This window comes from Microtus ochrogaster, chromosome 19 (assembly GCF_000317375.1).
Source record: "Microtus ochrogaster isolate Prairie Vole_2 chromosome 19, MicOch1.0, whole genome shotgun sequence".
Classification (NCBI taxonomy): Eukaryota; Metazoa; Chordata; class Mammalia; order Rodentia; family Cricetidae; genus Microtus; species Microtus ochrogaster.
In genome coordinates, this window is record NC_022021.1 from 19,415,722 (window position 1) to 19,430,054 (window position 14,333).

Sequence of the window (14,333 nt, forward strand, 5' to 3'; positions counted from 1 at the left end):
TCATCAGGTCCAATAATTTCCTCAATCATTTCAAATATTTTTACTACTGTCTTTTATAAGGCCTGAATCTCCTGGCCTGTATATATTTCTAGTGATTTCATTGAGGCACTTTGCCTCTGGTCATCATTCTGTACATTTTATTCCAAGGTCTGAAGTTTTTCAATTAAGGATAACATTTCATCCTTGGACATTTTTTGGATAGTGTGCAGATTGCCTCCTGGAGAGATACTGTATCTACTAACCTATCATAACTTTTTGACAGTCAAATTCAAGAGTATTAATTCTTTCAGATAATTCCTCTATACTATTTGACATGGATTGAATTTTGTATGTCAAATTAATGTTATCCTTTTCATTAGTATTATTTTTTTCAGTTTACTTTTGATTTTTGATTATATTAATCCTGTCAGCTAGCTGTTCATTATTAGTCTGTAAAGACTGTATCATTTTAAAAAGTGCCTCATTCTTTTCTCTGTTATCAAATCATTTTCTTAAGGACCTAATATGAAGAAAAATGGAGTCCCAATATCCAAAAAATGGATGTATCACAATAACATATAAGGCCTGGAGAATACAATCTATAGTATCAACAAAATGCTATTAGATTTTTGCATGCTAATGTTGTCACTATATAACTTTCATATTTTTTGATGTATCAGTTAACCAAATAGTTACCTATATTATGAGATCTAGTAAACTGTTTTAGGTATAATAATCTTTATCACCCAGCATGTATCACAGATGCAGAGTCATGACCAGTGGCACAAACAGTGGTGGCATGAATAGTTCTGTGCAGTTTTGGTTTTCTTCCTTGCTGCTGGTCAAATCAACTCCATACATGAAGGAAGGATCCCAGAACTTGTGATCAGGGAACAATAATAGGAAGCTGCACAAGTCACTGTGTTGTAGGAAATGTGGCAGTGGTGGAGAAAATGTGCAAGTGCTTGGAAAATTCCCAAGTTGCTGCACACTTAGTTCTGCTGTGGCATAGAAGTAGGTGAAAGCAAAATAGGAGTACAGGGTTGGGAGACCATCTGGGCCATGACCGTTTGGGTCTTTTGGACTGGTCTACCCAGTAGGTGTAGAGTTGAGATCCACATGGGGCATCAGATGAAGAGGGATGCTAAAAAGAAATCTCATACTAGCTCAGAATTGAATATAAAAAAAAGAATTATTTATTTAGGGGTAAACTCACAGATCACTCTCTACTCAAACAGGGAATCCAGCAGCTGGAAGAGAGAGCAAGAGCATGCTTTACATTGGCATTTATAGTATAAAAGGCCATGCCCAAGTGGGCAGGTAACTTAGAGGCTATTTGCTAAAGGATTTCCTACAGCAAATATGTAGTATCCTTTCTTATCTCTTTTGATTAGTGTGGTCTAAAAATATTTTGTTAAATATTAAAATGCCCCCACCAGATTACTTTTTAGTAATTTTAGTAATTACATTTGCTTGGAATATTTTTGCCAACCCTTTACCCAGAGATAATGTCTACCCTTGATGTTGATGTTTGTTTCTTGGATACAATAGGATAAATTCTGATTTTGACACTTTTCTGCTAGCCCATGTCTTTATATTGGGAAATTTTAAACACTGATAGTAAGACATATGGTTGTTGATTGCTGTTATTTTATTGTTACAGTGGTGGTAATGTATGTTTAAATGTGTGTATGTTTCCCTTATTTTCATTTTGCTTGTGAAATTATATCCTGTGTTTTGTAAGTTGAAATTACCTATTCAACAGTCTCTGAAGGGCTAGGTTTATAGACAGATATTGTTTAAGATTCAATTTATTGTAGAACATCTTGATTTCTGCAACCGTGTTGATTGAAAGTAGTGCTGAACTTAGTAGTCCGTCCTGTAATCTGTTGTCTCTTAGAGTCTCCAATACATCTGTCCAGGCTTTTTTGACTTTCATAGTCTCCATTGAGAGGTTTTATATAATTGTAATAAAATTACATAATAGTAAAAATTATACTGCTTTTATACATTATTTGGTGCTTTTTCTATCAGGTTTTAATATTTTTCTTTGTTTTGTACATATAATATTTTGATTATTTTGTGCCAAAGGGAGTTTCTTTTCTTGTCCAATCTATTAGGGGTCTTGTATGATTCTTGTACATATGTATCTCCTTTAGTTCAGAAAATTTTTCTTCTATCAATTTATTGAAAACATTTCTGGGCTTTTTAACTGGGTTTCTTTTCTTTCTTCTAATCATATTATTCTTAGGTTTGTTCTTTATGTAGTGTTTCTGGATGTCAGAGGATTATTCATTTTTGTTTGTTGTGGAGGGTTTTTTTTGATCTAACATTTTTTTTTGAGTGACATACCCATTTTTTCTAACTTATCTTCAATGCCTGAAATTCTCTCTTCCATCTCTTGTATTCTGTTTGTAAAGCTTGCATCTGTTGTTCTTGTTCAAATTCCTATTTTTTTATTTCCAGAGTTCTCTCAGTTTTTGATTTCTTTACTGTTTCCATTTCCATTTTCAGATATTGAACAGTTTTATCCATTATTTTCAATTTGGTTATGTTTTCTTTTATTTCTTTAAGTGATTTATTAATTTCCTCTTTAAGAAACTATCATTTTTATATAGAAGGTTTTAAGGTCTTTTCCTTATGTTTCAATTATTTTGGAATATTCAACATCTTCTATGGTAGGATAGCTGTGTTGTAGTGGAGATTCTTTGCCCTGACTTTTATTAATTGTGGTTTTTGTGCTCACACCAAGGTAACTGGGATTGAGTCAATTATAGACCTAGGTGCTAATTTCTGGATTTGTCTTCATTGTGTAGGTTGGGTGTTTTGTTCCTTGGTTTCTGTTTCTTCTCTGAATTTTTATATTGCACTGCTGACACATTCCCTGTTTCCCTTCTCCTTTTCAGCTGGTGTGTTCCCAGTGACTGTCTGCTGGTTTGGGAGGCAGGGATACTGGAATAAATTGGGGAGAAGTGGAATTTCTCTATGATCCAGTAGGAGGGGAACAAAGGAGAGAGGGATATGGCAACAGGTTTTCTGCTATACAGCTGGAGATGCGACTGGGGCTTTGGATCTGGGGGAGAATTAGAGGTGTGGGTTTACTGTAAGTCTACCTATCACCCTTTGTGGAACAGCCTTTGGGTTAGCATGAATGGCTGCTAGTGTCAGCCACTTGGACAAAACAGATGGGGGAAAGAAAGTCTGTGATATCCACAGCTGATGGGAGATGGCGAAGGGAAGACTGCCCCAGGTGTTCTGCTGGAAAACTGGGAATGAGACTGGGGGATTAGATTTAGAGGGGAGGAAGGAGTGATAGGGTCTTTACTAGGCTTTGTGTTAATAAACTTCCTCCCAATAGTTTCTTAATGGCATAAAAATGGAAAATTTACAAGCAACTGATTAATCTTGTCAAAAAAAATTTTTAAAACCACTATTGTCTCACACATAATTTCTAAACAGTACTTTTGTGTGTTTATCAGAGAGTTACTATAATAACAGACCTTCAAGTATACATCTAGTAAAGAAAAAAATAGCAAACTACATTTTATCTCTTCTTAGAAATGCTGACCTAAGTAATAATGCTCACTGATTATAAATGAAGAAGAAGGGAAAGGGGTTATCAGTTATTCTCAGCTAAGAGGAAAAGTTAAAAGTATATTTCAAAAAATGCAGATCTGGGCAGTTCTTTCCAATAAGTTAAATCAAGGTGGACTATAGAGAATATCCTTTTATTTCAAAAAGCTTTCTAAGGTGGAATTGGCTGTTTCTTTTCTAGTTTAGATAGGAATCAACAGTTTAGCAAGATAATATCAATATTATAAAAAAGGGTGAACTCAAGGGCCTCACACAAACCATTGTAAAAACAATGTTGAAAGGAATATGAAATATTCAATGTTCAACTTTTTCTAATCAGACTTGAAGCATCTAACTCATTCATTAATTTAATCACAAAGTAGATGATTATGTGCTGAAATTCTGCTCTTGTTTTTATTTTGGTATCTGACCTATGGATACAAAAATAAGCTAATCATAATGTGACTTTCATTAAGTCACATTAAATTAAGACATATGCTCTTGATATTATAATATATTCTTTACAAAACTAATTTGATACAAGACAGGTCAAACTTGAACTTTTGTTTTTGCATTAGAATTTTACTCTTCTATGTTCAGTCCTTGATTCCTAACCACTAGATCCCTATTCCCTGTTTTGATATTCAGTTTCTAACTTTATGAACTTTTCATGTTAGAATTTGTACAAAAGCATTTGTTCTCCTAATGCAAACAGAATTCTTAGAGGAAAAACTAATCTGTAAGAAAAAAATTAGACAACCAATAAAAAGAAGTAGAATGGAATAAGATGTAGTTATTCATGTCATAAGGTTAAAGGTTTAAAGTTGTTGTAAAAACACATAGCTTGTTTTTCTTTAATTAACTCAATAATGCTATTTACTTCTAATAAAATAACATATAATTAGTATAATATTTAAGTAGAATGAGAATTTTATATTTATCAAACAGTAAGAAATATTTTTTAATTTTTTTCCATAGTATATAAAGCTAGTCCATCAACAATATCACTGAAATTTTTATGGCCCTTTATATCAGGTTAGATAAGCAAAGAGCATATTTTTAATATTTTATATGAGAAAGGACTTTACTATGACTTCTTAGGCCACTTTATGATTCTGAATGCCTAGGGCTTTACATGAAGCACTGCATATCAAACACTGAGATACAAAGGAGCAAGAATAACTGTTACTAAAAATAACACTGATAAATCATAGAAAGTATGATAATTTAATGAAATGAACTACTGATTTGAAGAAAACACTAAAGCAGTGAGACTTTTAGAACTGAACACAAAAGAGAATATTTCATGTGAAGGCATATGAAAAAAAGAAAAATCCATAATGAGTAAATTAATAAATTTTTTTTTACTATACTTAAAATCTTTCATGTTTGGAAAGAGCACCATTCCATGAGAATGAAAATATAAACTATAGACTTGGAGAAAATAACTGACAATTAAATGTGACAAGGGACTTGCATTTAAAGTAGGTAAAGAATGAAGGGTCAGATAGACAGTAGAGATTAAGAGTGGATTTTTGTAAAGGATTCCACTGCCGTTCCCAGCTTCTCCATTAGGCAGCTCATAATGATATGTGACTCCACGTCAGGGGAGCTCTTGCCTCTGTGAACATCTGCACTCATGTCCACATACCAATCCCCCCCAGAAGTAAGAATAATAATATCTAGTATTGAAAGAACTCCCAGAAGTCAACTGTAGCAGAAAATTTTATCATAAAATGAGCAAAGGTGTGAAATAACAGTTCATGGAGATGAATACACAAATGAGACACAAACAATTGCACACATGACCAATATTTCTGCTCATGAGAAAAATGCAAGTAGAGCTATAAAGAAATAAAACTACCCACTTTCATAATAGGTAAAATAAAAAATAGAAACAATATCAAGTGATAACAATGACACAGAAGCAATTCAAAGAAGACATGAAAAATTTTAATGCTGACTTAAAAATGTACCAACCATTTAACCTATGAACAAGCAATTATAATTCTGTTCTTTTAACCTAAGAGAATAAAATGTATCTTCACAAAATTTTGTGCACTATGCAAAATTGATTTTAACAGCTTAAAAGTGGAAAGAGAATAAATTTTGCTCAATGAATGAGGTGAAAAGCAATGTTATATCCTTATACCAAGATACTATGAAATTTTAAGTTTTTGCCAGTTGTAGTGGTGCACACCTGTAGGATATGCTGAAGGCAGTGGATGCAAAAGGATCGTGAGTTCAAGGCCAGCTTGGGCTCTACATTTTAAGAAACTTAATTAATTAGTATTATATACAGCAGCTTGGAAGGATATTATTGACATAATACTGAGGACAATTAAGATGGTATCAAAGTACACAATATATATGATTTTATTATTTTATTGATAAAATGACAGACATTGAAACACATATGTTGTTCTTAAGTATTAGAAAGACATAAGGTGCATGGGTGTGTGTGTTGTATTTACAGAGAAATGTCAAAGCAAACCCTTTGCTTTTATGCTTTCACTAGGGGTCACAGAATCCTACATATATACATACTTGATATGATAATGACAAATACTTATTTTTGATATTGCACTAGAAATTCATACAGTGTAAATAATTGTGTAAATGCTTTTCTCCTTGCTGCAACCCAAAAGTATCTGGCAAGAAGAAAGTCAGGCAGAAAGTGTGAGTTCTGCTTCAGAGTGACAATTTATCATGCCAGGAAAGCCATCACAATAGATTCCTAAACATTTGGCCACTTTTCATTGCTGACCAGGAGCCAGAGATCTAAGCTCATTTTCTCCTTCTTGTTCAGTCCAGGATCCCAAATGTGGAAAATAATTCATCATAATTAAGATACTTTTTCCAACTTCAAGTAATCTAATTCAGATAACTTTTCATGAGCATGACCAGACCAATCCAGATAACCTTTCACTGCCCTTCTGTTAGGTGACTGTATATGTATGCTATACAGTCCTGATTCCCCAGGGAAAGGTGAGAGTATGATCCACCCATTCTGCAGATCCATGGCACAGGACAATCAGATCCGCAGCCCCACAATGCAGGGCAATCAGTTATGATAGGAAATCAAGTCAAAGCAGGAACTCAATTTATTACTGTGAGTGTCAGCTTATATAGGTTAAGTGACATCCTGTGATGTGGTGGTACCTCCAGCCAATAAGAAACAGCCAAGCCCTTCTTCTGGCTGGAGGGGTATCTACCTAGTATTGCTGTCTCATCCTGATTTGGTTTCCTCAAACTCAAGCCAGGCTTTTCTCTGTCTTACAGGCTTCAATGTACAGACCCTGAGATCATTTTGGCCCAACATCTCCCCATTTTGATTTATATTCCACCCCTACCCTAGTCACCAAGCTAGAATAGCCCACCAGGTGGAGAGTATGAGTCAGGACCACCCCTATCCAGAGTATCAGCTTGAATATACTCAAATTGAGTGTTCATCCTCAGGGTGAGATATATTTAGCCTATCCTAATGTTCACAAAAAGCCATGAGTTGTACCTATTGTATCTGTTTTTGGAATGCTTGTTTCAGCAAAAAAGACAGATCAATAAACAAATAGCCATCAGTCCAATTAAGGAAGAGACATAGCGACCAATTAAACCAGGTCTCATAGGGTGTCTTTTCTTAGCTCATCTAGGGTTCTTGTAACTATCCTAGAATGGTCTGCATAGAAGCAGCATTCTTCCCCAAGTGCCCTGAAAATTCCTCACTCTTCCATAAACAGCAATCGAGAACAATTCTGGCTACCCATTCTAAATCCTTAATTTTGAATGGAATTATTAGTTTAAAGGGATGTTTTCGATTATGTCAGAGGGAAGTGCCCTTGTTTTTATGATCATATTAGCTATTTGATCAACTAGAGAGTACACTCTGGGAGTGCCCCCAGGGTGGTGTGTTCCCATTCTAGTTGTTGAGACTGCTGAACAATGGCAGCCAGCATGGTTTTTTTTTTTCCTAATAATATCCAGCCTTGGATTGGAATGTTAGGATTATATCTCTCCAAAGAAGCCTGATGGAGCTGATTGACAAATTCAGCGAATGTCTGATGGCTCTCAGGGGGCAAGGAAATGATCTTATAGTGTTGCCTCCCTTTTAGGAGATTATATAACACATCTAGTCTCCCAGTCTCTACAGGCAACCAGGGCCTTACCCAGTTCATTTCCCCAGTATCTTTTGTAACCCCAATAAAGTGAGGGGCTCAGGCAGGATTAATTTGGGTCGATTTATCTTGACTTGAGTGAGTGTTAAATGAGATCCCAATATATCAAATAGGGGTGCCTTTTGTATATTGCTTAGGGCTATTTTAAATCCATTTTGTTGGTGGATATCAACAATACTGGTTACCCAGGGAGCTAGCCCTGATTTCTCTAAATGCTCAATTTTTAGATCATCCATATAAACATATGGGAGGGTATTATCTTTGTCAAAACAAGGAGAGAGGATACTATACAAATATTGTTGGCAAAAGGCCAGACTATCGGCTGTATCCTGTGGGAGATTAGTCCATTCATATCTCCCATCAGGTCGAGAAGAGTTAACTGTAGGAATGGAAAGGCAAACTTTTCACAATCCCCCTCATGAAGAGGAATTAAGATGAAGCAGTCCTTTAGATCAATTACAGTGAGGTGAAACTGGGAGGGGATTACTGTGACCCAAGGTAAACCCCTTAAAGGGATCCTACTAGCTCCATACAGGCATTGATTACTTGTAGGTCCTGTAACATTCCCTAGGTCCCATTAGGCTTATGTATCACAAACACAGACCTGTTCTATTGAGGGCCTTATCTGTCCTTCTTTAAGCATATTTCTGATGATTTCCTTGAGCATCTTAAGTTTAAGTTCAGGTAATGGCCACTGCTCTGCCCATAGTGGCTTACCAGGTACCCACTTAATGGGAAGCATCCTAGGGGAAGTGGCCTCTTCTTTCCAGGGTGAATCCAGGTGTCAGGGGTCTGTTTTATCATCGTAAAAGACTACATGGTCAGTGGTAATAACAGCATCTATTTGTCCTAACAAATCTTGTCCTAGGAGGTTTGCAGACAATCGGGGTGAATCAGAGGCCTGATCTTACCTTTGTCCTGTCTGGCCCCACCCAAGTGTATATTCATTCCTCCTGGCAAGAATGAAGCCCCCTTATTTGTCCCATTCCCCTCTCCCCTTTTATCTTTTCCAGGGCATCTGGGGGCATAAGAAGGTAGTCATTCCTTGTCACAGACAATATCTACTTTCCTTTTTGTTTTTGCCTCTGCTTGCTGTATTTCTTATCCTGGGACCACTCTTCAGTAAATTGTGCCCATTTTTTATTTTTCCCCTCATCTGTCTCCTTTCTCCTGTTCTCTTGGTTAATTAGCTACTCTTGGATTCTTCAAACCCCTCCTTATCTTTGACTTTTTCCGGCTTCTTGACTATTTCCTCCCCCCACTCTCCTAGCCAGTTGATTACTTTCAGATTCTTTATACCTCTCGTGGTCTGTGACTTGTCCTTACCTACTGTTGGGGAGGCAGAGTGAGCAGTGGGGTGAAAAAATGCCCCACGGACGGTAATAGTTGGATATCTCAGAGCCTTAAGCACTGGGCCATTTTGTGTAAAGTTGTGCTACCCATTGATGGAGGAAGGTCATTCATTGGTTAAATAAAGAAACTGCCTTGGCCCTGATAGGACAGAAAATTAGGTAGGTGGAGTAAACAGATCAGAATGCTGGGAAGAAGGGAAGTGAGCTCAGATGCCATGCCGCTGCTCCCCAGAGCAGACGTGATGAAGCAAGCCACCAGGTCAGACATGCTGAATCTTTCCCAGTAAGACTGGTGCAACACAGATTACTAAATATGATTTAGGCAAGATGTAAGAATTAGCCATCAAGAGGCTAGAACTAATGGGCCAAGCAGTGTTTAAAAGAATACAGTTTCATGTTGTTATTTCGGGTATAAAGCTAGCCATGTGGGGAGCCTGGTGGGATGAAAAGCAGGCCTGCCTGCAGCTCCCTACTACAACCCGTCGTGGGGTCCCACTCACCTTGAATACTGCTTTGCCCTGGGACCAGTTACTCCATGTTCTAACACCAGTTGCTAGGCCTCCTTAGCTTCCTTATTCCCCAGAGAAAGGTGACTATGCTGTCTGCACCAGAGAATATGAAACAAACATTTATGCAACTGAAGAGAGGGAGAGAGAGAAAGAGAGAGAGAGAGAGAGAGAGAGAGAGAGAGAGAGAGAGAGAGAGAATTGAATGAAGGAACAAAGCAAAGAAGGAAGGACAAAAGAAGAAAGAAAGACAGTCATTCAACTCTATTATAGAATCCAACCCTATTTTCTATAGTGCATAAAACAAAAGGAAACAAAGAACTTGGAAAACAAAATAGAATTATTAGGAATAACAAACAAGATATAAAGTACATAAAATAAATTAAACACCCACTAAATAAATTCATTTTATGCTCCGATAGATTGAACTTAGGGCTTTGTGCATGCTAGTCAAAAACTAAAGCATTATCCACAGCCCTACAATTTATTCTTGAGCACCTCAGACTGGACTTATGGCTCTTGTACCATACAGAAATATGAGCCTACACCTTATGAGGTTTCTTTACCATCTGTATGGTTGTCACCATTGTGGATGAGCTGTTCTTTCTCTTTTTCAAGAGATTTCTCCTTTTTAAACTGAATCTTTATTAATTTTGATGGTATCTATATTTTTTCTTCTCCTGTGGAAACAAGAGCAAAACCCCTTCCTCAATGTAGCACATCTCCTGGCCTCCATTATGAGGTCAGCACATCATTGAAATAAACTGATTGATTTAATTCAGAAGAGTTTTCTATTATCCATAGTCTCTCTGCTGCTGGTGTCTCTTTCTCATTAGAGTTAAGAAAATTCAAGTTTAATAAAACATTATGTAATCTATTTCTGGAGGCTATTTTCTATCCATTTCTGTTTGTTTAACATATCCTTTATAATTCAATTTGATCTTTCTATAACTGTGTGATATGTAGGATTGTGAGGTATACCTGTAATATGCTTAATATTATAATAAGCAAAAAACTGTTTCATTTTCATAGAGACATATGCTAGACAATTATCTTTTCATATTTGCATACCCATGATTGCTATAACATCTAATAAATGTGTGATTACTGAATCAGCCTTTTCTCAGCATAAAGCAGTTACCCACTGAAAACCTGAATAAGTGTCAATGTTGTGTTGTACATATTTTAATTTTCCAAATTATGCAAAGTAGAACACCTCCATCTACCAGTTTTCATTTTTTTAGGTACCCTTTTTGTTAGTTCCTGCAGGTAGTGGTGTTTGGTTATAGAAAGAGCAAGTAGGACATCTCTTTATAATCTCCTTAGCTTGTTGCCATGTAATAAAATTTTTTTCTTTAAATCTTTGCTATTGGCATGATTTTTCATAGAATTCTGAGGCCAGCAACAAGCTTTCAAACAATAATTGATCAATTTCTGTATTACCTTATGCCATACAACCTGGCAGATATGTATATGATCAGATATGTGTTATATATGTAGGACGAAGCCTATTCCTGATTATATCTTGTACCTGGATAAATAATGAAGTCAATTCTGTATCATCTGGTATAAATTTAGTGGTTTCAATATGCAAGACAACTCTTTCTGCATATTGTAAATCAGTAACTATATTAAGAGGTTCTTTAAAATCCCTAATCACCATGAGAATAGCATATAATTCTGCCTTCTGGACAGAACTATAAGGATTTTGTTCCACTTTACTTAAGTCTTCTGATTTGTAAACTGCCTTCCCTGATTTATTTGCATCATGATAAAATGCACAAGCTCCAGTTATTGGAGCATCATGTATAATTCGGGGAAGAATCCAAGAAATTCTCATTATAAGCTTAAGTCTATCACTTTTGGGATAATTGCTATTAATTTCTCCAAATAAATTAGCACAAGTTCTTTACCATTATTCATTGTTTTCCCATAACTTTTTTTTTATTTCATCAGAAGTGAAAGGTCTGATACACTCTGCTGGTTCTATGCCTGCTAATTGATAAAGTCTCAATTTACCTTTTATAATTAATTCAGAGACATTTTCCACAAAAGTATTTAGTTTTTTACTTGGTTTATGTGATAAAAGAATCCCTCTCCATTAAACTTCCTGTAGCAGAAATTATGGAAGGCAATATGACTAGAATACAGTTAAGATTTGTATTCACCCTATCCACATGTGCCTCCCATAATTTCTCCTCAACAATGGTCAATTCCCTTTCTGCTTTATCTGTTAGTTCTCTGGGACTATTCAAGTCTATATCACCAACTAAGGTTTTCTTTAAATGAATTATTTGATTAGCTGTTATCCCAACAGTTGTTCATAGACTGGAAATGTCTCTTAACAAACTTTGAAAGTCATTAAGATAGTCTGCAAACAGTTTCTCCTAATTTGTGTCTTTTGTGTTCTAATTTTCAGAAAACCTATTTTATAACTTAGGTAACTGACAGACTTTCCTCTCTGTATTTTTTTCATGAGAAATTTGTAATCTTCATTTTGGCAAAACTTTCTTTACTTCTTCAAACATTATTTCTAAAGTATCTATGTTTGAATCAGATAGAAAACTGTCATCCATGTAATGGGAAATTATAGACTTAGGAAATGGCTTATGCATTATTTCCAATGGCTGACTTACAAAGTATTGGCACAGAGAGGGGCTACTGAGCATTCCTTGTGGGAGAATAGTCCATTGATATCTCCTAGTAGGCTGAAAAAATTTATAAGTAGGCAATGTAAAGTCAAAATTTTCTCTATCCTTTTCTTGTAAAGGTATAGTGAAGAAATAATATTTCAAATCAATGACAATAAGAGGATATCATTTCGTTAATAGAGAAGACATAGGCATTCCAGATTGTAGAGGGCCCATAGGTTGAATTACCTTGTTGACAGCTCTTAGATCTGTCACCAATATCCATTTACCAGATTTCATTTTTACAAAGAATCCAGGAGAATTTCTAGGGCTGGTTGATTATTAAATATGGTGAGCATCTAGTTGCTTTTTACCAGCTATTCTGAAGCCTGGAGCTTTTCTTCAGTTAGAGGTAACTGCTTAACCCATATTGATTTTTCAGTTAACCATTTTAAAGGTAGGGCTTTTTGTACCTCCCAAGGTTTGCTAGTTGCTTTAACGCTCTTGTACATCCTGAATGGCTATGACCTTTGTTTATAGTACCTTATAATATCCTCTCCAGAATTTTGAGTTCCTGGGACTGCATATTCCATTGCTGCAGCAGGTCATGACCTCATAAATTTACTGCATTATTAGCCACATATGGCCTCAGCTTCCCTCTTTGATCTTCTGGCCCAATGCAGTCAACCCATCTCGTGCTTTGTTTAACTTGAGTTATGGTTCCAATTTGTAGTAATTGAACATTTGCCTTTGGAAAAGGCCAATTTGGACGTCAAGATTCTGGAGTGATGATACTCATATCCACACCTGTGTCTTTCAAATCAACAATTACAATGCCATTTATACTCACCCTTAGCTTTGGTCTTTGATTATTTATAGAAGTCTGCCAGAATATACATTTCCTATTTTCTATTGGAATTTTTGTTTCATCCTCCATGTTTATGTCATCATCTAGAACAGTATGGTCTTTTACAGAAGGCTCTGGATTTTTAATTTTCCCAGTGAGATGTCCTCCACAGTAACTTGGAATGACTGGGCCACTTTTGACTTGAGGGCCTGCAAGAGGCCCCTCAAGGAGTTTCCCAATGGTTTTGAGTTTCCTTGTCTGTCTTTTGTTGTTCTGCATTCATTGGTCCACTGTCGGCCTTTGCCATAACTTCTACATAGTCCAGAGGATTTATACCTTTTATTTTTGACATTCCCAGAGGAAACATTATTTCTAGAAATTCCTTGTCTACAATTCCTTCTCAGAGGCCCATTCTACCACTATTAAGACATTTTTCATTTTTAAGTCTCCTCATTTCTTTGCAAGTTGCTTCTCCTACCCAAGATTCAGTATTATAGTCAAATTTTTCAATGTTCATTGTATGCAGGATCCATTCATCCACAGATGCTGATCTAACCTTTAAAGGCCCAAATATCTTTTTGCATTCTAAGCTGGTATTTTTAAAAGGCAGAGATTCAATAAGTACTCATCTAGCATCTGGGTCTCTTACTCCTATTTGTACAGCCTTAGTTAATCTTTGTAAAAAAAAATCACTAACTAATTCTCTCTGACCTTTTCTTATCCCTGGTATATGATTCAGATAATTTTATTGGTTCTTGAATCCAGTTCCAAGCATTTAAAGCTGCTTTGTTTTATAGGGATAAGATTTGTTTATTGTAATGAGCTTTAGCCTGTGGTTCAGCATAAGTGCCTTCACCAAGAATTTGACCTTGGGAAGTCTCAAAACCTTTTGCTTTTCCTTGTTATTCCATAATTTTTGCTTCTTCTCTGAAATAATATGTAAACATCAATTGTGGACCATCATTCAGGACTGCTGAAACTAACTGTATCCAGTATTATGGTGTTGATTTGATACTAGAAGCCCAAGTATTTCTCATCTCCCTAACAAATGTGGCTTGCAAGTCATAAGTTACAACAGCTTGCTTAATTTCTTTTAGATCATTCATTCCTATAGGTATCTATCTACCTTCTTTGGATCCTTTTGGGCTTTTAGAACTTGATGTTTTATCAGAGGAGATTATAGGATAGGAAGCTGAATTCCTGTGTAAGTCATCTCTGACAGCTACTGGTGATGTTGCATCCTGTCCTTGTGCCTTTTTCCCTGTTCATCAGTT